The 24,271-nt window shown below is 48.3% G+C and overlaps 1 protein-coding gene across 6 annotated transcripts in view; it reads right to left on the bottom strand.

Annotated features, from left to right (window-relative positions):
• Nucleotides 1-24,271, bottom strand: part of LOC121855574 (talin-2-like) — a 178,305-nt gene that overhangs the window by 63,044 nt on the left and 90,990 nt on the right. For all 6 annotated transcript variants that reach the window (XM_042350580.1, XM_042350581.1, XM_042350583.1 and 3 more), the window contains one exon: nucleotides 13,836-13,890. The gene's annotated coding sequence lies outside the window, so the exon portion shown is untranslated. The remainder of the gene's footprint in view (nucleotides 1-13,835; nucleotides 13,891-24,271) is intronic.

The following is a 24,271-nucleotide window of genomic DNA, read 5'->3' on the forward strand; positions in this document are numbered from 1 at the left end:
TTTTAGGATAACCTCGCTATTCCTGTAACTACCACTCCTTTGAAGGCCCAATGTCTGCCAGCTGAGGCCCAAAGGACTTAAGATACTCTCACGTCCCGTCATTTGGATTACTCCATCATGGTACACTGCCTTAACACAATCTACAAATTATACACACGATGGTGGGGTTTATTTTGGTGAAAAGGTTAAATTAATATTAGTGTTTATAATTGTCCAGTTTGTATCAAGAATATTTTACTTCAAGAATTAAGGACCTGGATCAATAAGACACCAGAGGCAATAAACATAATTTTGTAGCGTTTGGTGTACAATAACGGTCAATTTAAATAATAATAATAATAATAATAATAAAAACTTATTTCCTGCTGTAGATGAATTCCAGTAAATGCTAAATAATTCAAAATAAAAGGGAGTGATTTTCTATATTGCTAACCAATGTTTGTTGTACAGTATTGTGAAAAGGAGCCGCTAGTCTCAGTACATGATTTGTTTTCACATTGTTACCTGCTTAGTTATCCCAATCTCCCATAAGGACCCCAATGACCAGAAGCTTCTACTTGTCTCCTTTGGGCTATCTTTGTTTAAAAACTGACTGACTACTACTACTACTACTACTACTACTACTACTACTACTATTACCATTCTCCGCCGCGTAAACATGACCCCGATATTCGCCTGCTCCACTCTCCTACCCGCCGCGCCGTCACTCACCCCGTCCGCAGGCCTCTCTCTGTTCACCACCACACACACACTGACACTTGGTTAATATCACTGACATAATGTACTCGTGGAACATATGAGGATTCTTCAGTGACCAATGTCTGTAACACTAGGGACGACTCGCCTCCACCAGCGCCTTACTGAAAACCGGTACACCCCTCCCCACCCACCTCCCTCTCCGCTTCATGAGATTTGTAACTGGTTTATTCGATGTGTTCCTCTCACTACTGTGTCCCGGGTATGTTTCTCGTCCGGGTCAGATGCGACATGGACGTTGTTCAGTGAGACCCCATTAAGTATAGTTTAAGTTTCCTTTGATCCTTCAGTTTCCAGACAATGAAAGTCGTAGCTAACACCCGAACGGTTAGTAAACTGAAAAGTGGAGGATGGTAAAACTACAAATACCAAACACAACGCCCGAAAAGAATAAAACAATATTAAATTCCCACAAACCATCAACACACATGACGGGTAACATCCTCTTGAACACCGATCTTCATTCAACCTGACTTTCTTCCCATCAGGATTTGTCTTCTGCCTTAAATAACCAAAAGGACGGTTTATTTTTTTTTCCAGAAGTGACTGACGTGCCTGACAACACCACACCACCGACGCCTGACAACACCACACCACCGACGCCTGACAACACCACACCACCGACGCCTGACAACACCACACCACCGACGCCTGACAACACCACACCACCGACGCCTGACAACACCACACCACCGACGCCTGACAACACCACACCACCGACGCCTGACAACACCACACCACTGACGCCTGACAACACCACATCACTGACGCCTAACACGATACACAGGATACAGATTAGAGGAGGAAATTCTAAAACAAAAGGAATCACTGAGACGTAGATATGAGGTTCGTTGAGCAGAGGGAGCAGTAGTAGTAGTAGTAGGAAGGGGAGGAACACAAACGAGGGAACGAAACACCTCACCACTGTATGTTTTCAAGACCAAGTATACTATAGTCTCCTGAAGGTGTGGTGGACGTAGTACACCTTAACATCTACAGGTATATCCATTACATTAAGGCTATAATTCACAAGGGTTAATTAAACTTGATGGCTTATATTAAACTGCCATGACTGTAAACACTATGATACACTTCCTACGACAAACACGCGACTACTCCCTTCGTACGACAAACACGCGACTACTCCACATGGTAAGAATAGTCAGTTGTGTTAATTACGGAAGATTTATATAACAGGTGTATATAGCTGTAAACACTGTCTTAATTTTGATATCTAAAGTTGACAGTGAAAAAATAATTAAGGTAAAAAAAATGTCACTCAGATGTTTGCAGTAAGGTAGACACTCCAGGTATCCTTTGATCTTACTCCCAAAGAGGTGTACTTTACCCAGCCATTACCTGATGTTTTATTATCATGGCGTTAATTACATGAAGATTCTCCCCCAAAAAACATTAATCACCCTAACCTAACCCCAAAACTAACCTAAACCAAACCTAACCTAAACCAACCCAACCCTAACACTAACCTAAACCAAACCTAACCTAAACCAACCCTAACCTAACACTAACTTAACACTAGCCTAACCTAAACCAACCCTTACCCAACCCTAACCTAACACTAACCTAACCTAAACCAAACCCAACCCTAACACTAACCTAACCTAACCTAAACCAAACCTAACCTAAACCAACCCTAACCTAACACTAACCCTAAACCAAACCTAACCTAAACCAACCCAACCCTAACACTAACCTAAACCAAACCTAACCTAAACCAACCCTAACCTAACACTAACTTAACACTAGCCTAACCTAAACCAACCCTTACCCAACCCTAACCTAACACTAACCTAACCTAAACCAAACCCAACCCTAACACTAACCTAACCTAACCTAAACCAAACCTAACCTAAACCAACCCTAACCTAACACTAACCTAACCTAAACCAACCCTAACCTAACACTAACCTAACTTAAACCAAACCTAACCTCAACCAACCCTAATCTAACACTAACTTAACACTAGCCTAACCTATACCCTTACCCAACCCTAACCTAACTTAACCCCCAAACCCTAACCTACCCAAGTAAATAATGAAGTCATAACTCTGGGAACTGTGAGATCATTGTTTAACCAACCCTCGACTTCCATCCTGGGTGACTTCAATGCCGGACACCTGCCTGTGATAGAGATAATCCCTATATCAATCCCTCAACACCTGCCTGTGATGGATATAATCCCTAACGGCTATACCAATCCTTCAACAGGAAACAAATGACTGGGAACTCTTCAACGTAACAATCACAACGTTTATCTACAGAAGCAATTGATAACTACCCACAAGACAGACAACCACGACAGATGAAGAAGACACGAGTACTTGGTGTGATACAATAACCACAACAACACGCTACCCGCCTCATCCACTACACACCTTATCAACTACAACGCAGAGAAGACGATAAGGGAAGACGTACTTGGGAAACCCCTGCTCCAAGTAACCGTAGTAAATAAGCCGAGACGAGAGGGAGTTGTGGCGCAGCTGAAATAAGCCGAGACGAGAGGGAGTTGTGGCGCAGCTGAAATAAGCCGAGACGAGAGGGAGTTGTGGCGCAGCTGAAATAAGCCGAGACGAGAGGGAGTTGTGCTGACGAGAGAGTTAACATAGGGACCAACGCTGCGTTTAAGAGACAAGTGGAGGATATGATTACCAAGACGAGGAACTTTGAGGCACACGGCACTCACGAGGAACTTTGAGGCACACGGCACTCACGAGGAACTTTGAGGTACACGGCACTCACGAGGAACTTTGAGGTACACGGCACTCGTCCTCTCGCGTCACCAACATATTCGTCCTGCTGGAGTGAACTGTTACCCCGTGTGAGCTTCCTGTAGGCGTAGCTGAAGGCGAATAATGTCATACCGTAACTGCCACCCCTGGAGCCGTCATAAAGGAGGTTTATTAATGCTTTAAGATACTATACTGACACTTACAAGAGATATATCTATAACACTGTTTACAACCTTCACCCGCTGTCCATCACCTAACTGTTTGTGTGACTGAGGAACAAAGGCCAGATAATTACTTGTTTATATTTTTATACCAATACTTTGAGGCATGATGATGATGATGATGATGATGATGATGATGATGATGATGATGATGATAATCTCAATGACTCATTACTATTATTATGTCTTATTAAATACGTCTCATCCGATGCTCAACCATGGCCTGTGACCGTGCACTCTCCTGGTGAGCATGCACACTCTCCTACAGCCAGTCTGCAGGACTCAAAGCACACTCTCCCCACAGCCGTCCCAGACCATGCACACTCTCCCCACAGTCGCCTGGTGGCTGTGCACACTCTCCTACAGCCGTCCTGGTGACCATGCACACTCTCCCACAGCCGTCCTGCAGGACCGTGCACACTCCCACAGCCGTCCCAAGTGACTGTGCACACTCGTACAGCTCGTCCTGGTGACCGTGCACACCCCCTGCCAGCCGTCCTGGTGACTGTGCACACTTCCTACAGCCGTCCTGGTGACTGTGCATACCCCACAGCCGCCCTGGTGACCGTGCACACCCACAGTCGTTCTGGTGACTGTGCACACTCTCCTACAGCCGTCTGCGGCCGTGCACTCTCCTTCAGCCGTCTGGTGACCGTGCACACTCGTACAGTCCTCCTGGTGACCGTGCACACTCGTTCAGTCGTCCTGGTGACCGTGCACACTCGTTCAGTCGTTCTGGTGACCGTGCACACTCTCCTAAAGTCGTCCTGGTGACCGAGCACACTCTTACAGTCGTCCTGGTGACCGTGCACACACTCGTACAGTCGTTCTGGTGACCGTGCGCACACTCGTACAGTCGTCCTGGTGACCGTGGTACATTCGTACAGTCGTCCTGGTGACCGCACACTCGTACAGTCGTCCTGGTGACCGTGCACTGTTCAGTCGTCTCTGGTGACCGTGCACACACCTCGTAATAGTCGTCCTGGTGACCGTGTACAACCTTACGGCCGTCCTGGTGACTGTGCATACTCCTACAGCCGCCCTGGTGACTGTGCACATTAACGGCAGCGTCGTCCCAGGGTTGTGCACACTCGTTCAGTCGTCCTGGTGACCGTGCACACTCGTTCAGTCGTTCTGGTGACCGTGCACACTCTCCTAAAGTCGTCCTGGTGACCGAGCACACTCTTACAGTCGTCCTGGTGACCGTGCACACACTATCTTTCACAATATCCACTTGAATTGTTTGAGTTTTTAGTCCCAAGTAACCTAACCTAAATTAACCTTAACCTAACCTAAACCTAAACTAACCTAACCGTACTTGCAGCGGTCCCCAACCTTTGTAGGCTCTGGGCAACATTTATCATTGTAAATATAGTGGACGGCGCCAAACTTTTGGATCTACATTCAAGAAGGAAAAAAATCTCCTATATACTGCACAGTTGTTTGCAGTTCTACACGTCTGTTACCAGTTACATACTTTTTATATTTCCTCTTGGACAGGACGTGTGTATTTACCCCAGTGAGAAGGCTGGCTCTCTCTCTCTGGGCCCGGTGTGGGGTAAATACACAAGTACTGTACACGACAGACTCCGACAAACGAGCAGTTCCTCCCTCTCTCTCAAACTATATAGTTGTATCTGGTTATTACATATTTTTTTTAAAATTCACTCTTACAAAGAATCCCAAATAATTCACAATTTTCTAACAAACCTTTGTGGCCTCTATAATATGGTTTGACGTCCGCGAACTGCACATTGGGGAGCCACTGAGTTCTTACGTAACTCACCTAACCGTAACCTAACCTAACCATTAACCATGCGCTCACGTCATCAGGTTTTGACAAATTAAAAAAATCAGTTTCAGAAATACTCACAAGTAAAGGCACAGACGACATCTTGATCCTTACACAAAACTAACAGGGAATACGAACTTAAAAAAATATATATAACAATAAAATAATAAGTTACAAATATATAACGATAAACAAAATAATTACAATACTAAAAATAAAATAATAAATAGAAAAAATATCTGACAATAATACGTCAAAAATATATATAAGTAAAAAAAGGACAAAAATAAGTAAAATAAATGATGGCAATAAATAAATAACATGTTTAAAAATTATACAATAAAATAAATGCTAAAAAATATAAAAATAAAAGCAAAACAATAATAAAAAAAACCTAATTTGGCAACCAACATCAGCGTATTGTACTTGTTTCCACGCTGTTGTTAATTTGTTATGTATTACAACCCTAATCTGTCAGTTCTATCCTCATTGTTGTGAAAATTCATTATTACAACCCCAGACAACACCTGTACCTATAACAAGCGTATAACCTTCACTCACAACCTCTACACACACAACACCTAATCTCTTCCTTCTTTTTATCAATGATTTACTTCACACTACGAATAAGTCTATCCATTCTTACGCTGATGATTCTACTCTTCACTCTTCTTCTCATTTTCCCCTTCCCCCTAATTTCAAACTAGATCTGTTTCTAGAGCTGATATCATTATATCTATCAATGCGGATCTGTGCAGCATCTCCGAATGGGAAGGTAGAAATTTGGTTAAATTCAATAGTAATAAAACACAGTATTTACCAATTACACTTTCAAAAATAGAAGATCTTCCACCAATCACATTTCAGGACGCAATCATTTCCTCTCATATGTCATGGAAGCCACACATCCACAACATTGCTAAAGCTGCCTCCCGAAAGCTGGGAATGCTGTACAGATCCCGTAGCTACTTCACTCCTGAGCAGTTGCTTCAAGTTTATAAAGGATTCATTCGTCCTAACTTGGAGTACTGCTCTCATATCTGGGGTGGCTCTTTTTCTGACCAACTGTTAGATAGGGTGGAATCAAATGCATTTCGTCTTATTAACTCTCCTCCTTTAGTTGATAATCTTTCTTCCCTTTCTCTTCGCCACAATGTTGCTTCACTCTCTCTCTTTTACAGGGACTTTAACGGGCAATGTTCGGTGGATTTGGCATCCTGTGTACCGCCGGCAAGGCCGTGGGCTCGTACCACACGTCTTGCCAGCGGTGTCCACCATTTCTTTGTGGCTGTCGGTCACACTAGAATAACCCGTTAGAGTACATCCTTCCTTCCTCACACAGCCGAACTGTGGAATGCTCTGCCTTCTTCTGTGTTTCCATACTCTTACAATCTATCTCGCCTAAAAAATCTGGTTTTCCGGCATCTTCGTGATGTAGATTAACATACGCTTTTTCTCCTCAAAACACAGGATATAACCTACAATCACAAAACAGGGTCACACACACACACACACACACACACACACACGCACACACACACACACACACACACACACACACACACAAAGTTTTCTGTACATCAAATAAGTAATAAGACTTTGTTAAATAATCATTGCGATAATTTATGGCAGGTGGGTACAGTAATAACAGGTCACAAGAGCCGTGACAGGTGACAAGAGCCGTGACAGGTGACAAGAGCCATGCCAGGTGATAAGAGCCATAACAGGTAATAAGAACCATGACAGGTGACAAGAGCCGTGACAGGTGACAAGAGCCGTGACAGGTGACGAAAGCCGACAGGTGACAAGAGCCGTGATAGGTGATAAGAGCCATAACAGGTGATAAGAACCATGACAGGTGACAAGAGCCATGCCAGGTGACGAAAGCCGACAGGTGACAAGAGCCATGATAGGTGACAAGAGCCATGCCAGGTGATAAGGAGCCAGTAACAGGTGATAAGAACACATAGGCAGACAGAGCCATGCCAGGTGATAAGAGCTACAGGATGCATGGCAGGAGACATGACAGGTGACAACAGGCAAGGCAGTGGGTCAGAGCAGTAATACAGCACGAGACAGTGTCAGGTCAGCCCCACAATTTGGACAGTGTAAGGGTCAGCCCCACAAATCTGGACAGTGTAAGGGTCAGCCCCAAATTTGACAGTGCAAGGGTCAGCCCCACAAATTTGGACAATGTAAGGGTCAGCCCCACAAATTTGGACAGTGTAAGGGTCAGCCCCAACAAACATGGACAGTGTAGGGTCAGCCTGGCCAAATTTGGACAGTGTAAGGGTCAGCCCCACAAATTTGGACAGTGTAAGGGTCAGCCCCACAAATTTGGACAGTGTCAGGTCAGCCCCACAACTTGGACAGTGTCAGGGTCAGCCCCACAAACATGGAGTGTCAGGTCAGCCCCACAAATTTGGACAGTGTGTGGTCAGCCCCACAAACATGGACAGTCAGGTCAGCCCCACAAACTTGGACAGTGTAAGGGTCAGCCCCACAAATTTGACAGTGCAAGGGTCAGCCCCACGAAGTGGGTCAGCCCCACAAATTTTGGACAAGTACGCCCCACAAATTTGGACAATGTAAGGCAGCCCCAACTAATTTGGACAGTGTAAGGGTCAGCCCCACAAATTTGGACACAGGGTCAGCCCCACAAACCTAGACAGTGTAAGGTCAGCCCCACAATGGACAATGTCAGGTGACCCCACAAATTGACAGTGTAAGGGTCAGCCCCACAAATTTGGACAGTGTAGGGTCACCCCACATTGGACAAGGGTCAGCCCCACAAATTTGACAATGTAAGGTCAGCCCCACAATTTGGACAGTGGCATCAGCCCCACAAACATAGAACAGTGTAAGGTCAGCCTCTTGGACAAAGGTTCAGCCTCACAAACATAAACAGTGTCGTCCACCACAAATCAGTAACACACAAAAAATTTTCTAAACGACAAGAAAATCCTAAAAACGTCTTGAGGTTCACTACTTCTTCTTAAAGGTCACTACCATAATGTTATTTTCAGTACAATAAGTTTCCCTATAATATGTACTTTTATCAAACATATCTCGTGTGGTCAAAATTTGTACAAGATTTCCAATTTTGGTTGAGGACCCCCAAAAAATTGGTGAAAACTGAAGAGAAAGTTTCACTGCAAGAGCTTAACATACTCACCTAAGTCACTGTTCCAATGAAGAGCTGTGAAGGTGAGAAGCTGTAAAAGTCGTAAGTGTCGCTTCTCAAAGGCAAAGTTGTTATTTTGAGGGAAATTCGGCAGACTAATAGAAAATGTGCTTAATGGGAGTAGAGAGGCCATTCTTCACACGATACTTTTGGGGATTGGACAAGGTACTGTTGTCACTGGGAGGTCTTACAAGGGACTAAAGAAACAGCACGACCTCAACCATCACTGCGTCGAATCCGCATGAGCCCGCACACTGCCTGACCAATCGTAGCGCTCCGTGTGCCGGAATGATACTGTTACCAATCCCTGCCCCTCAACACTCCTGGAAGAATCCACTTCTTGCCTGGGGGAGTAAGGTTTCCAGACATTCCAGGGAAGCTAGAATGTATTATCTCATCAGATATCCCCCCCTCACCCCCAAACACCACACTGAGGGCAAGAACATCCTGCCTGTTGCCATTGGTATAAGTAAAAGTTCCCGACGTGGTAGAATGGCGCAACCCACCCCAGGATTCACATAAGAATGCCATTAACTCTATCCTCAAATTATGCATCTCCCGTTAATCTGCACACATGCCTTGGTCCTAGGGGGTGTGGGTACACTATAGTGGTGAATCAGCGAGGCAGAGGCGAGGGGGGGGGGAGGGGAGGACATGGAAAGCAGAGGGGAGGAGGAGGGTGATGTAAAGAACAGTGCCATGACCACCAGCCACTGAGGTTCACAAGGGCCGTGCTAGAAGGGCTACAAGAAATAATATAAGGGAAGGCTACAGGGCGAAGACAAGGCGGTGGGGAGAGACAAGGTGGGGGGCAACAAGCAGCGGGGAAAGATGGGGTAGGTGAGGGGGGTCTTAAGGAGGAAACAAGGAGGAGGGATCAGAAGGGAGCAACACGGGGGAAGGAGGAGGGGAAAAGCTTCAGAGGGCGCAGGAGGCGGAGCTAGGAAGGGCCAGAGGGGGCGGGGCAGCTGGAATAGTGGGCAAAGAGCAGTGAGCTGACGCACCATTGGTAGAGAAGGGAAAGAGGGGCGGAGTTACACGCCCACTGTCGGGAGGCGACCGGGAAGACTCACTTGCTACAGAGCCAAGACTCACATTGAAATCTCTTGAATATACAAGTGAGTGTTGTTACCAGCGTCACTCGTGTTGTGGTGATGATATACACACCATCTAAACAACACCATATCTTTCACCACCAAGATACTGGTAAAGCACTTTCTAACTTCTTAAAGAACTACCAAATTTTTACGGTAGAAAATACAACAGACTTCGATATTATATATTCTGAGAACTAGGATCAGCATGTAGATAACTCACACACTGAATAATCTACACATAACACCCACGGATTACACTTGTTGGTGATATAATTTCCTGTGAGTGAGTGAGCTGGCATCCCCATAATCCCGCTGGTCAAGCCTAAGTCGGTCTTATATCATGACTACTTCCCTCTCACGCCTCCACCTTCCAGCTAAGACGGATGTGGACGTCCTTCACTTGACTGCTTGTACAGGGGGTCGACTACCCGTCTTGTAGGACGGGATGGCTACCTCAGCTTGTAGGAGGGACGGGGATGGCTACCTCAGCTTGTAGGAGGGACGGGGATGGTTACCTCAGTTTTGTAGGAGGGACGGGGATGGCTACCTCAGCTTGTAGGAGGGACGGGGATGGCTACCTCAGCTTGTAGGGAGGGACGGGATGGTTACCTCAGTTTTGTGGGAGGGACGGGGATGGCTACCCTCAGCTTGTAGGAGGGAGGGGATGGCTACTCAGCTTGTAGGAGGACGGGGATGCCTACCTCAGCTTGTAGGGAGGGACGGGGATGGCTACCTCAGCTTGTAGGAGGGACGGGGATGGCTACCTCAGCTTGTAGGAGGGACGGGGATGCCTACCTCAGCTTGTAGGAGGGACGGGGATGGCTACCTCAGCTTGTAGGAGGGACGGGGATGCCTACCTCAGCTTGTAGGAAGGCAGGGACGACTATCTCAACTTTGAGGGGGCAAGGGCGATAATTTCAGCTTGTAGGGGGTCGGAAATGTTTACCTGGGGTCGTAGGGGTTGCTGCTCAGCTTGGCGCTAAATACTACACTCGCCAACACTTCCGTCGGTGCACTCAAGAGTCCTCCTCCACCACCACCACACAACCATCCTATACTGTGTACCACGCCAGGGTAAAGTAGCGACAATGGTAAGTAGCGACGGACAGCTAGCGAGTGAGGCGAGTGGCGCTCGGTGCCACCACCAACACCCGCGCCGCTACCACGAAGCCGGCGCCACCCTCCACCACTTACTCTCCCTCGGCGCCACCCTCCACCACCTACCCCCACTAGCGCCACACACTCCACCACCTACCCCCACCGGCTGCCCACCACCACCACCGGCGCCACACTCCACACCTACCCCCACTGGCGCCACACCCACCACCTACCCCCACTGGCGCCACACTCCACCACCTACACCCCACTGGCGCCACACTCACCACCTACCCCCACTCAGCGCCACACTCCACCACCCCCCACTGGCGCCACACCCACCACGCACCCCACTAGCGCCACACTCCACCACCTACCCCCCACTGGCGTCACACCTCATAACACCATCTGTGAGGGAATTACCACACACGTGATCCCTCATGACACCATCTGTGAAATTATCACCACGATGTCCCTCATGACACCATCTGTGAAACACACCACGAGGCCTCATGACCATCTGTGAGGAATTGACACCACGTGATGCCCTCATGACACCATCTGTGAGGAATTACTCCACCACGTGATGTCCCTCATGACACCATCTGTGAGGAATTACCACACCACGTGAGGCCCCCATAACACCATCTGTGAGGACCACACCACGTGATGGGAATTCCTGAGCCCTCATGACACCATCTGTGAGGAATTACTACACCACGTGATGTCCCTCATGACACCATCTGTGAGGAATTACACACCACGGAGGTCCCCATAACACCATCTGTGAGGGAACTACTACACCACGTGAGGCCCTCCTAACACCATCTGGGAGGGAGTTATTACACTACATGTTTGCTGTTCAACACCCACATTAATCTGTATGTTCACTGTATGTTCCTTTACCTTTCTAATGAAGGCTTTTGTTAAACCACCAATGTATGTATTAAGTCATATATGTCCAATGTATATTTTCAGCCTCGGCTGCAGAAATTTTCAAAAACCGTTAATTATTATTATTATTAACCCTACTTAGCGCGCCACACTCCACCACCCACTTGCATCAACACATCACCACCTACCCCCACTGGCGCCACACACCACCACCTACCCCCACTCACGCCATACCCACCACCTACCCCCACTGGCGCCCAATGAGATAGCCACGGCAAACTTCCTCAGAACCTCAAACATTACTGCCACACTGAAGCCTGGACTCTAGTCACAGTGCCAGGCAATATTGTACCAGACAACTCATGGCTGCCATTTATGTATACCATGCGGGCTCTCATCTGTGGGCTGGGTATGGTGTTGGGGCACTGTGGGCTGGGTATGGTGTTGGGGCACTGTGGGCTGGGTATAGTGTTAGGGCACTGTGGGCTGGAATGTGTTAGCACTGTGGCTGGGTATGGTGTTAGGGCACTGTGGGCTGGGTATGGTGTTGGGGCACTGTGGGCTGGGTATAGTGTTAGGGCCGTGGGCTGGGTGTGGTGTTGGCACTGTGACTGGGTATAGTGTTGGGGCACTGTGGGCTGGCATGGTGTTGGGCACTGTGGGCTGGGTATGGTGTTGGGGCAACTGTAGGTTAGGCACTGTGCTGGGTGGTGTTGGCACTGTGGACTGGGGTTGGCACTGTGGGCTGGGCAGGTGTTGGCACTGTGGGGGTGTGGTGTGGGGCACTGTGGGCTGGGTATGGTGTTGGGGCACTGTGGGCTGGGTATAGTGTTAGGGCACTGGCTGGGTGTGGTGTTGGGGCACTGTGGACTGGGTATAGTGTTAGGGCACTGTGGGCTTGTATAGTGTTAGGGCACTGTGGGCTGGGTATAGTGTTAGGGCTGTGGGCTGTATGGTGTTCGGGCACTGTGGGCTGGGTATAGTATTGGGGCACTGTGGGCTGGGTATAGTGTTAGGGCACTGTGGGCTGGGTATGTGTTAGCACTGTGGGCTGGGTGGTGTTCGGGCACTGGGCTGGGTATGGTGTTCGGGCACTGTGGGCTGGGTATAGTGTTGGGGCACTGGGCTGGGCAGTTAGGGCACTGTGGGCTGGGTATAGTGTTGCAAGGACGAGTGGGGCACTGTGGGCTGGGTATAGTGTTAGGGCACTGTGGGCTGGGTAGTGTTGGGGCACTGTGGACTGGGTATAGTGTTGGGGCACGGTGGCTGGGTATAGTGTTGAGGCACTGTGGACTGTATAGTGTTAGGGCACTGTGGGCTGGGTATGGTGTTAGGGCACTGTGGGCTGGGTATGTGTTAGGGCACTGTGGGCTGTGGTGTTGGGGCACTGTGGGCTGGGTATGTGTTAGGGCACTGTGGGTTGGGTGGTGTTCGGGCACTGTGGGCTGTGGGTGTGTGTTGGGGCACTGTGGGCTGGGTATAGTGTTAGGCACTGTGTGGGTATGGTGTTAGGGCACTGGGGCTGGGGTGGTGGCACGGCTGGGTATAGTGTTAGGCACTGTGGGCTGGGTATAGTGTTAGGCACTGTGGGTTGGGTATGGTGTTCGGGCACTGTGGGCTGGGTATAGTGTTGGGCCTGGGTTGGGTATGTTAGGGCAATGTGGGCTGGGTATAGTGTTGGGGCACTGTGGACTGGGTATAGTGTTAGGGCACTGTGGGCTGGGTATGGTGTTCGGGCACTTACCCTCCTGGATCCGGTGTAGTAAAAAAAAGCCATCACAACAATCAACAATATTAATAAAAATACAAGAACACTGAAAGGAATACGCCATCATTCCTCTGTTGTGTTGATACCTGGAGTGAATCGTGACGAGATGCTCCCAACAATGGCACATGAGCCTACGAGGATAACAGGGAAGACCTAACCTAACCCAACTTATATAGGGTGTCCCAGAATAATGTCCCTGCCTCCCTTCCCTGCTTCTCCCCCCTCCCTGCCTGCTCCCTGCTTGCCCCTCTGCCCCTGAAATCAACAAAACTAACCTCACAATAAGTCAGTCAGTCAGTTGGTTCCCGTTGGTCGTTCGCTTCACCAAGTCTGAAAGAACAAGACGAAAATAAATAAATATATGTTATAATTTATATCTTAAAGTAACAAGTAACATTAACTGACAGAAATAGAGACAGGAAGTATAGACAGAGACATAAACAGGAAGCATGGACAGACACTCCTAGACAGTCATTGTCTGGGATGGCGAGGGTCTCTCTCTCATTCATCAAATTCATTTCATTCCATTGCTGTTTATCCCTTTTGTTATAGTTTGAGTAAAAAGGTTGGTACAAAGCCACGTGTCCTCGTGCTTGTGTGTGGGCTAGAGGAATACTTGGAAAATGAATAGGGAAGAATTGATGCTGGTTGACAATAATGAGTAAACTGAGGGTAAAGGAGAGACTGGGATGGATGAGTGGAATTACAAGATGTGTCCCCAGAGCTGTACTAACACTGGGAGGATTAGACAACTCGAAAACCAACCCTCCCACATTGACTCTACAATACGTAAATGAACATAATATTGTTTTTTTTTTAATTTCTACTGTATTTATGTCCTTAGATATAAAAAGTAAACAACAGAATACCAAGTTTCTTCCCGCTAAGATATGTTTCAAACTACTAAATACTCCCCACTTTCAATATCATCTTAATACTGTTCAATATTTTCGTTGGTAAACACTCGATGATCGTACGTCACACACTAAAAGGACATCGAATCGATCTAGGAGGAAGCACTCAGGCTCTCGACCACCCCGGCAAGATATGAGTAACCGTAACAAATACAGCAACTGAGGCAAAAATATCCAACTGGGTGCTTATCTGAGACATCCATTTATGAGCGAGAGAGAGACACAGTGACAGTTAATCCATAAAGGCAATAACTTAGACGGTCCACACACCCATACATGAGCAATGGTTCCGGATTCCATCGTCAAAATCACCACTTGGGTATGACAAGAGCCTAGAGCACAGCATCCTGGCCAAGGGGAATTACCCCTTAGGCCAAGTGGTCATAGGAAACAGTGTGGTACTGGGATCATCTTAATAGGTGCCGTCCATCCCAGGGGCTGGTTGAGGAGGAGCACAACCACTTGTCCGCGCCCACAACATGAAGCATCATTTTGTTCTCCTTCTCACTACACACACACTACACATCCTACACACCCCACACACTACATCCCACACACTACACACCCCACACACTCACACATCCCACACACTACACACCCCACACACCACACATCCTACACTACAAATCCCACACACCACACATCCCATACCACACATCCCACAAATCCCACACACCCCACACATCCCACACACCACACCCCACACATCCCACAAATCCCCACACACACACCCTACACACCACACATCCCACACACCACAACCCACACACACACACCCACACATCCCACATACCACACATCCCACAAATCCTACACACACACCCCACACACTACACATCCCACACATCCCACAACCACACACACCACACACACACACTACACATCCTACACATCCTACAAATCCTACACACTACACACCCTACACATCCTACATACTACAAATTCTATATCCTAAACATCCTCCACAGTCAACCTTTTGCACGCTACACATCATTCAAAATACACACACTGTACTACACCCTACACACATTCCATATTTATTATCACAAACTACCCGCTCCCGGGGAAGCGAGTCACACCCCAGGGGGGCACTCAACAGGGGAGGCTAGTCACACACTCAACAGGGGAAGGCGAGTCACACACTCAACAGGGGAGGCAGGTCACACCTTAACAGGGGGAGGCGAGTCACACCAACAGGAGGAGGTGAGTCACACACTAACAGGGGAGGCTAGTCACACACTCAACAGGGGGAGCGAGTCACACACTAACAGGGGAGGCGAGCTCACACTCAACAGGAGGAGGCGAGTCACACACTCAACAGGGGAGGCGAGTCACACACTAACAGGGAAGGCGAGTCACACACTCAACAGGGGGAGGCGAGTCACACACTCAACAGGGGAGGCGGAGTCACACACTCAACAGGGGGGGCTAGTCACACACTCAACAGGGGGAGGCGAGTCACACACTCAACATGAGGAAACACTCAATAGGGGGGAGGCAGGGAGGCAGATGGGTGCTAACTGTCCCCCTCCACTGATCAAATTAGGATGGCGAGGGATAAATGGGGTGTGTCAAGGCGTCGTCCATTCTCCAGATTAAGTGACGTTTAAGTAAATGTTACAAGAGGGGCCTCGAGGGCCTCCTGTCCCGGGCCGTGTGTGTGTGTTGCATCACTGGATCAGGTAAAGGAGAGCCAAGATGCGTGGTTCCAGCCTGCACTCCCGCCTCCCCACATAAATCAACTCACGCGCAGCCATTATCCAACTCATCATACTTCTTCTCATCACCAAAACCCCTATACCCCCAAAAGTCGTATGGCGATAGAAGAGTGGCGACGGGGACAGGCAGAGATAATTGCCGGGAGTCTCTAGTCACAACTCTGCACATGGCGGTACAGCTAAGATGGTCGTTTATGCACTGGGATCTAGGCAGCAGTGCAATCAGTTCCTGTCTGTGCGACTGAGCAGCCCTTTCGAGAAGCCACTCTGCTCACCCCACATGGGGGGGGGCTTGAGAAAGGTGCCTTAAACACAGCCTGCCAAAAGAACCAACCTGAGTGGGCGACCGCACCCAGCAAGGTCATCCTTCTGCGGTCGAAAACACAATCATAATCACAGATCATACCAAAAAACAAACTATATAAATTCTTATGGTCGCTGCATGGAATGTAAGGACCCTTCTGGATAAAGGCACAGATGAGTGTCCTGAAAGATGAACCGACCCTTTTGGCAAAAGAGCTGGCTAGGTATAGCATCGACCTTTCAGCCATTAGTGAGTCCCAGCTCCCAGACGAGGGTCGACTCACAGAACGGGGGTCTGGCTATGCCTTCTTCTGGAAGGGTAAGCCTGCTGTGAAGAGAAACCGCATCTATGGAGTTGGCAATGCATCAACGAGCGCCTCATGACACTCTGAGTCCACTTTTCATCAGTGCATACGCCCCAACACAAGATGCAGAGGATGACATCAAGGAGGCCTTTTACGCCGACCTTGACAGAGTGCTAACCTCTATCCCCAGAAGATAAGGTTGTGTTCCTTGGTGACTTCAATGCTAGAGTTGGCAGAGATGCCGAAATTTGTCAAGGAATCATAGGGAGATGTGGACTAGGCAAATGTAATCCCAAAGGCCTACTCCCCCTCAACAAGTGTGCAGCACACAATCTCACTATCACCAATACCTTGTTTAGGCAGGCCACCAAGTTCAAGGGTTCGTGGCAACACCCACAATCCAAATACTGGCATCTCATTGACTACATCATTGTCAGAGAGAGATCGCCGAGATGTCCTATCACCTGAGCCATGCGTGGCTCAGACCACTGTGACACTGATCACCGGCTTGTCAGGCAAGCTCTCACTTCACATAGCCCCAAAACAGCGAAGGCTACAAGGTTTTAACACTGAGCGTCTGGAAGATCCAGCGGTAGCATAATCTTTCAGAGAACAGCTCGAACATGGGCTGATAAACAACCCAAATCCTAGTGCCCAAAGAGGTATTCTCGACACTGTCATGACAAAAACCTGCAGAGACCCTTGGCTAGATCGAGAATACCAGGACTGGTTTGATGAGAATGACCAAGAAATCAATGTACTTCCGATGACAAACATGCTGCTGTAACTGACTGGCAAAACAACCCTCAGTCTGATACCTTCTGCAAGAAGAAAGCGGTGGCCCAGCACAAACTTCTCAATCAAAAGAATGGCTGGTTTAAAAATATAGCACGTGAAACGCAAAAACTTGCAGATCAACACAAGATGCGCTAATTTTTGAATTCCACTAAATCATTTTATGGGCCGATCACTCATGGCGAAGCCTCCCTCTGCTCATCCGGCAGTAATTCCCTAATTAAATACGAAGAAGGCCTCCTTCAGTGCTGGAAAGAGCTCTACTATTCGGTGCTCAATCAAAACACCGATGTGGATGCCCTGACTACCCAGCAGGTCCCTCAGCATCCAGAGCTGACCCACCATAGATATCTTCTATCCTCGGATGAGGTAACTACTGCCATTAAACTAATGAAAAATAACAAAGCCTCAGGGCCTGATGGAATCCCAGCCGAGGTGTATAAAGCAGGAGGACCTCTCCTGGAGAATATATGGGACAAGGAAAATCCCCAAGCTCTTAAAGACGCCTCCATCATCAATATTTATAAGAACAGGGGAGACCGGTTAGACTGTGGCAACTACCGTGGGATCTCGCTGCTGTCCGTAGCTGGCAAGATTATAGCCCAAATCCTTCAAAACAGACTTCTTCTTGAGGTGAATACCTTCCTCCCAGAATCTCAATGTGGCTTTAGACCATCACGTGGCACCACTGACATGATCGTTGTTGCCCGCCAGATACAGGAAAAGTGCAGAGAACAGTCGTGACCTGTACATGGCCTTTATTGACCTAACCAAGGCCTTCGACTTGGTCAACAGGGCAGCCCTATGGGGAACCCTCAATCTTTTTGGCTGCCCACCAAAATTCATTGCCACTGTGAGGCAACTCCACAATGGCATGAACGGCAGTGTCCTGTACAACGGCACACAGTCTGAGTTTTTCCCCATCCAAACGGGGATAAAACAAGGACGTGTATTGGCACCAACTCCATTTTCTTGGCTGCCTTGCTCATGCCAATGCCAATTTAGCTGGCTGGGTGGACATTCAGTACTGGATGAAGGGCATTTTCAACATAAGACAACTCCAGGCAGGAACAAAGGTGTCGGCAGCTTTCATTACTGTACTTCAGTGTGCGGACAACCTCACCCTTGTCGCTCACACTGAATGCATCCTACAGATCCTGAACAGCCGATGCAGCTGCGTATGCACACTTCGGCCTTGAGGAGAATGTATGTAAGACTCAGATTCCTCTTCGGCCTGCCCCTGGTTCAGTCACACCTCCACCATCCATCCAGCTTAACGGTACTACCCTCTCTAATGTTACCCACTTTCAGTATCCGGTTCCACCCGTCCACCACCGCGGACATCTATGAAGATTCAACATCGATCAGATCGATCTCGAGCCTTTGGCAGACCCATACGTGTCTTCAGCTGGGGAGCTGAAATTATCTACAAAGTAGCACGTATATCGAGCAGTGGTTCTCCCACCCTGCTATATGGCAGCGAGACATGGGTCACATACAGGAGGCACCTCAAGGCACTTTGAAACTTGCACCAACGTAGTCGAAATTCCATCCTCGAGTTCGTTGGGAAGACAAGAGAACAAATGCCAGTATTCTTGCTGACACCAACTGTAGGAGCATCGAGGCTACCATTATCCATTAACAACTACTTGACTGGCCATGTTACCTACATGGACGACAGTAGACTGCCACAGCAGCTACTTTACAGTTACCTAACGAATAGTAAACATAATGCCGGCGGGCAATTGAAAAGGTATAAGGATAGTCTTAAGACAAACCTGAAAAAGTGCCAAATCGACCCCCTCACCTGGGAGTCGATTACTCCACATCGTAAGACTTGGAGGAGCACCACACAAGGTGGTGTCAATACTTTCGAGCTAGCCCGACTGCAAACCGAGGCAGACAAGCGCCAACACTGGAAAGACGCTGCTGCCGCCCCTCCCGCACTAGATGTAGCTCTCCACACATGCAACATCTGTGAACGACTCTGCCGGTCCATTATCGGCCTCTCGGCACCTCAGAACTCACCAATGAAGGAGACATCCTTAATAACTCATATCATTATATCATAGCTGGATGATCGTCATACTCGATTCCGAGTGACAGCAAAGTAATAGTAGTAGGCAGCTACCAAACAGGGAGGTACTACCGCCTGGGAAGATATTGGAAGCATAATGCATTGTCTAATGGTAGACCCTGCTGCCATATGGCATCACAAAAATTGTGACCAAGTCCCAGGTTGCTGATCTGACTTTCTGCCTCATTTACACACAATTGCAGGGTCTCAATTGTTTCTCTTACTATTGACAACACAACATACATATATTGTTTCTCACTCTTGATCTTTTTTATTTTTATTTCTGTTCTTTATTTATTATTATTATATTATTATTATTATTATTATTATTATTATTATTATTATTATTACATTCCCCCAGGCCCCGATGTGGGTCAGTGACCTGCGCCCGTAATTCCCGTAAAAAAAATAGTAGTAGTAATAGTAGTAATAGTGTGTGTGTGTGTTAATGTGTAGGATGACTGGGAATAGGAAGAAGGAAGTAGGAATAAGAAAGTAGGCAGAGGAAGGACGTAATTATGAAAGGGGAGAGAACATATATGGGAGGGAGGGAGGAGGGAGGGAGGGAGGGGAGGGAACTGCTGACTTATCACCATAATTGATCTGTAATTGACAGGACGCCCTCCACCGCCACTGCTTCACACATCCCATAAATACACATTGTAAATCTGACGAGGAGGAGAGAGTGAGGGAGGCATACTTGGAGGAGGTATGGTTGGAGAAGGCATTGTAGGAAAGTGAGGGAGGCATTGTTGGAGAAGGCATTGTAGGAGGAGAGTGAGGGAGGCATTGTAGGAGGAGAGAGAGGGAGGCATTATAGGAGGAGAGTGAGGGAGGCATTGTTGTTGGAGAAGGCAATGTAGGAGGAACTGTTGGTGGAGGAGGACAGTGAGGGAGGCAATGATGGATGAGAAAAGAGAGAGAGAGAGAGAGAGAGAGAGAGAGAGAGGATAATATCATAATTGTATGGGGGAGAGAGAGAGAGACACAGTACTCCATGTGCAGGAAGCTGGATAACATCTAACGCCAAATTGACCTCCTCTGATGCCATCACTGTGGGGACTGAACCCATCCTCTCCTCCCTGTTACTGTCCCCCTACTGGCGTAATATAGCCACAAGTGTCACCAATATAGCCACCAGTCATATAGTAGTGGTAATATAGCCATCAGTCATATAGTAGTGGTAATATAGCCACCAGTCATATAGTAGTGGATAAGTCATAAAGTAAAAAAATAGCCAAACAGGTCATCAGTCAGAATATACACAACAGGTCATCAAGGGTAATAATAGACAACATATCAAATAATATAACAACAATCAAGTAGTAATATACAACAGTCAAGGGTAAGAAATAACAACAGGTCATCAGGAGTAGAAATACAACATCATCAATGTAGTCAGTAATATAGCAAAGGTCATCAGTAGTAGAAATACAACAGTACAAGACATATATACAACATCACAATGGTAAATAGCACAAATCACATATACTAATAAACAACAGTCATCATGTAAGTAAATACAACAGTCACAGCAGTAATATAACAACAACAGGTCATCATAAATCAACAGGTCATCATGTAATAATAACAACAGGTCACGAGTAGCAGAAATACACAACAGGTCACAAGGCAAAAACAACAGGTCACAAGTCGTAATATCAACAAACACAACAGTCAGGTAGTAGTAAATACACACACACAGAGTAGAGAATATACAACCATCAGCAAACACACAACAAACACAAAAAATACACAACAGGTCAAGTAGCAGTAATATAACAACAGGTCATCAAGGTAGTAGCAGTAATATACCACAACAGGTCAAGGTAAAAAACAGTCAGGTCAATACAACAGCATCAGATAATATACAACAGGTCGTGAGTGTAGAGTAACACACAGGCAAGGTATAGCAGAATAACAGGTCAAAAAACAACACAAAAAAAACAACAACAAAAAAACAACACAAAAAAACACAAAAAACACAAAAAAACAAAAAAACACAAACAATACAACAGGTCATCAAGTGGTAGTAGCAGTAATATAGCCACAACAGGTCATCAAGTGGTAGTAGCAGTAATATAGCCACAACAAGAGGCAGCTCGCACACAGATGAATGTAACAGCATAAATTTTAGTCGTGTAATCGAATATTTTCCTACACTTGTCACTCAGAGTCTTAACACAATCACACAGTGGACCATGAGGGGGAGAGGAGGGGGTGAGGGGGCGAGGAGGGGGTGGGAGGGTGTGAGGGGGTTGAGGGAGGGGTATGAGGGAGTAGAAGTGGACGGAAGAGGAGGGAATGGAGGGAAAAGGAGGGTAATGGTTGGAGGGAAAGAGAGAGGGAAGGTGAGGAGGGTGATGGGTGGCGAGAGAAAGAGGGAGAAGTGAGAGAGAGAGAGAGAGAGAGAGAGAGAGAGAGAGAGAGAGAGAGAGAGAGAGAGGGGGTGAAAGAGTATAACAATAAAGCGCAAGTAGACACAATTTGCCTCGCATTGTTACTTCCGAGGAGGAGAGGGAGAGAGGAGGAAGGAGAGAGGAGAGGAGAAGAGGGGGGAGGAGGAGGAGAGGAGGAGAGGAGGACGGGAGGAGAGGAGGAAGGGAGGAGAGGAGAGGAGAAGAGGGAGGAGAGGAGGAAGGGAGGAAGGGAGGAGGAGGAAGGAGGAGGAGGAGGAAGGGAGGAGAGGAGGAAGGGAGGAGAGGAGGAAGGGAGGGAGGAGGAAGGGAGGAGGAGGAAGGGAGGAAAGGAGGACGGGAGGAGGAGAGGAGGACGGGAGGAGGACGGGAGGAGGAGGAGGACGGGAGGAGGAGGAGGACGGAGGAGGAGGACGGAGGAGGAGGAGGGCGGAGGAAGAGAGTCCATCCGTTATTGGGTGTGAGACCCATGGGCGGGTGAGCGCATGGGGGAGGAACAATAAATATGGGGTGGGAAGGACGAGGCTAAACAACATGTGAATATAAATGATTGAGAGAATCACGATGAGAAAGAGAACGAGAGCTTAACATGAATTGTGGGGTATGGGGTAGTGGGCGGAGGGGTGTGGTGGGTGAGGGGAGGGTGGAGGGTGGTGGGTAGTGGGGGAGAGTGTGTGGTGGTGGTGGGGGAGGGTGTGGTGGGTGGTGGGTGGAGGGTGTGGTGTGGGTGGAGGTTGGTGGGGTGGGAGGGTGTGGCTGGTGGAGGGTGTGTGGGTGGAGGGTGGTGTGGGTGAGGGGTGGGTGGAGGGTGGTGGGCGGAGGGTGGTGGGTGAGGGGTGGGTGGAGGGGTGTGGCTGGTGGAGGGTGGTGGGTGGAGGTGGTGGAGGGTGGTGTGGGTGGAGGGTGGTGAGGTGGTGGGAGGGTGGTGTGGCTGGTAGGGGGTGTGGCTGGTGGAGGGTGGTGTGGGTGGAGGGTGGTGTGGGTGGAGGGTGGGTGTGGTTGGTAGAGGGTGGTGTGGCTGGAGGGTGTGGCTGGTGGAGGTGGCTGAGGGTGGTGGCTGGTAGAGGGTGGTGTGGCTGGTGGAGGGTGGTGTGGCTGGTGGAGGGTGGTGTGGGTGGAGGGTGGCAGCCTCGTAACAAGCTCAGTATCAACAACATCATCAACAGCACTACACCACAAGGAGACGGGAAGTAATTAGCACAAACAGGTGTCATCATAGGTCGCTCATCACAGGTAAATTAGTCAGGTCCTCTTCATTAGTCAAGTCCTCTTCATTAGGAGTTTTCCAGGTGGAAGAAACAAGGTCAGAGATGATTACGTGTTGATAACCTGTCATTTCTTCCACTCAGGTCAAAGTCTGAGAATTATTAACGTGACCTGACTTGACCCCCAGGAAATAATCGAATGGTGTGCTGAGGTTTTTTTTTATTAGTTTGTTTATGAATTTAGTTCTTTCATGTGTGTGTGTGTGTGTGTGTGTGGCGGTAAACAAGTTAACTGAGATCCCTAACAACCACAACAACCAAAACAACAAGAGAGACATGAGTAATGATGTACAGACCGAGAGGCTAAGAGGAGAGAGAGAGAGACAAGATGAGGAAGAATGAAGGGTGAGGAGGAGTAAGATACAATAATAACAGGAGGGAGAGGAGAACGGGAAGAGGGAAGAGAGGAGGGAGGGGGGAGGAACGAGGGAGTCACGCGTCACTGGGCACAGGGGGAGGGAATAATGACACTGAGGGACTACTGACAACACACACACACACACACACACACACACACACACACACACACACACACACACACACACACACACACACACACACACACACACATATAACTAAGAACTTCATTTTCCTTATTCCATCTATATTAAACTGGTGGCTTTACACCCCGACCTCCACTACCACACCCCGGCCTCCACTACCACACACCCGGCCTCCACTACCACACCCCGGCCTCCACTACACACCCCGGCCTCCACTACCACACACATCCCGGCCTCCACTACCACACCCCGGCCTCCACTACCACACCCCGACCTCCACTACCACACCCCGGCCTCCACCACCACACCCCGGCCTCCACTACCCCACCTGGCCTCCACTACCCACACCCCGGCCTCCACTACCCACACCCCGACCTCCACCACACACCCCGGCTCCACTCACCACACCCCCGG

The sequence above is a fragment of the Homarus americanus genome, unplaced genomic scaffold, assembly GCF_018991925.1.
Source record: "Homarus americanus isolate GMGI-L3 unplaced genomic scaffold, GMGI_Hamer_2.0 scaffold48406, whole genome shotgun sequence".
NCBI lineage: Eukaryota > Metazoa > Arthropoda > Malacostraca > Decapoda > Nephropidae > Homarus > Homarus americanus.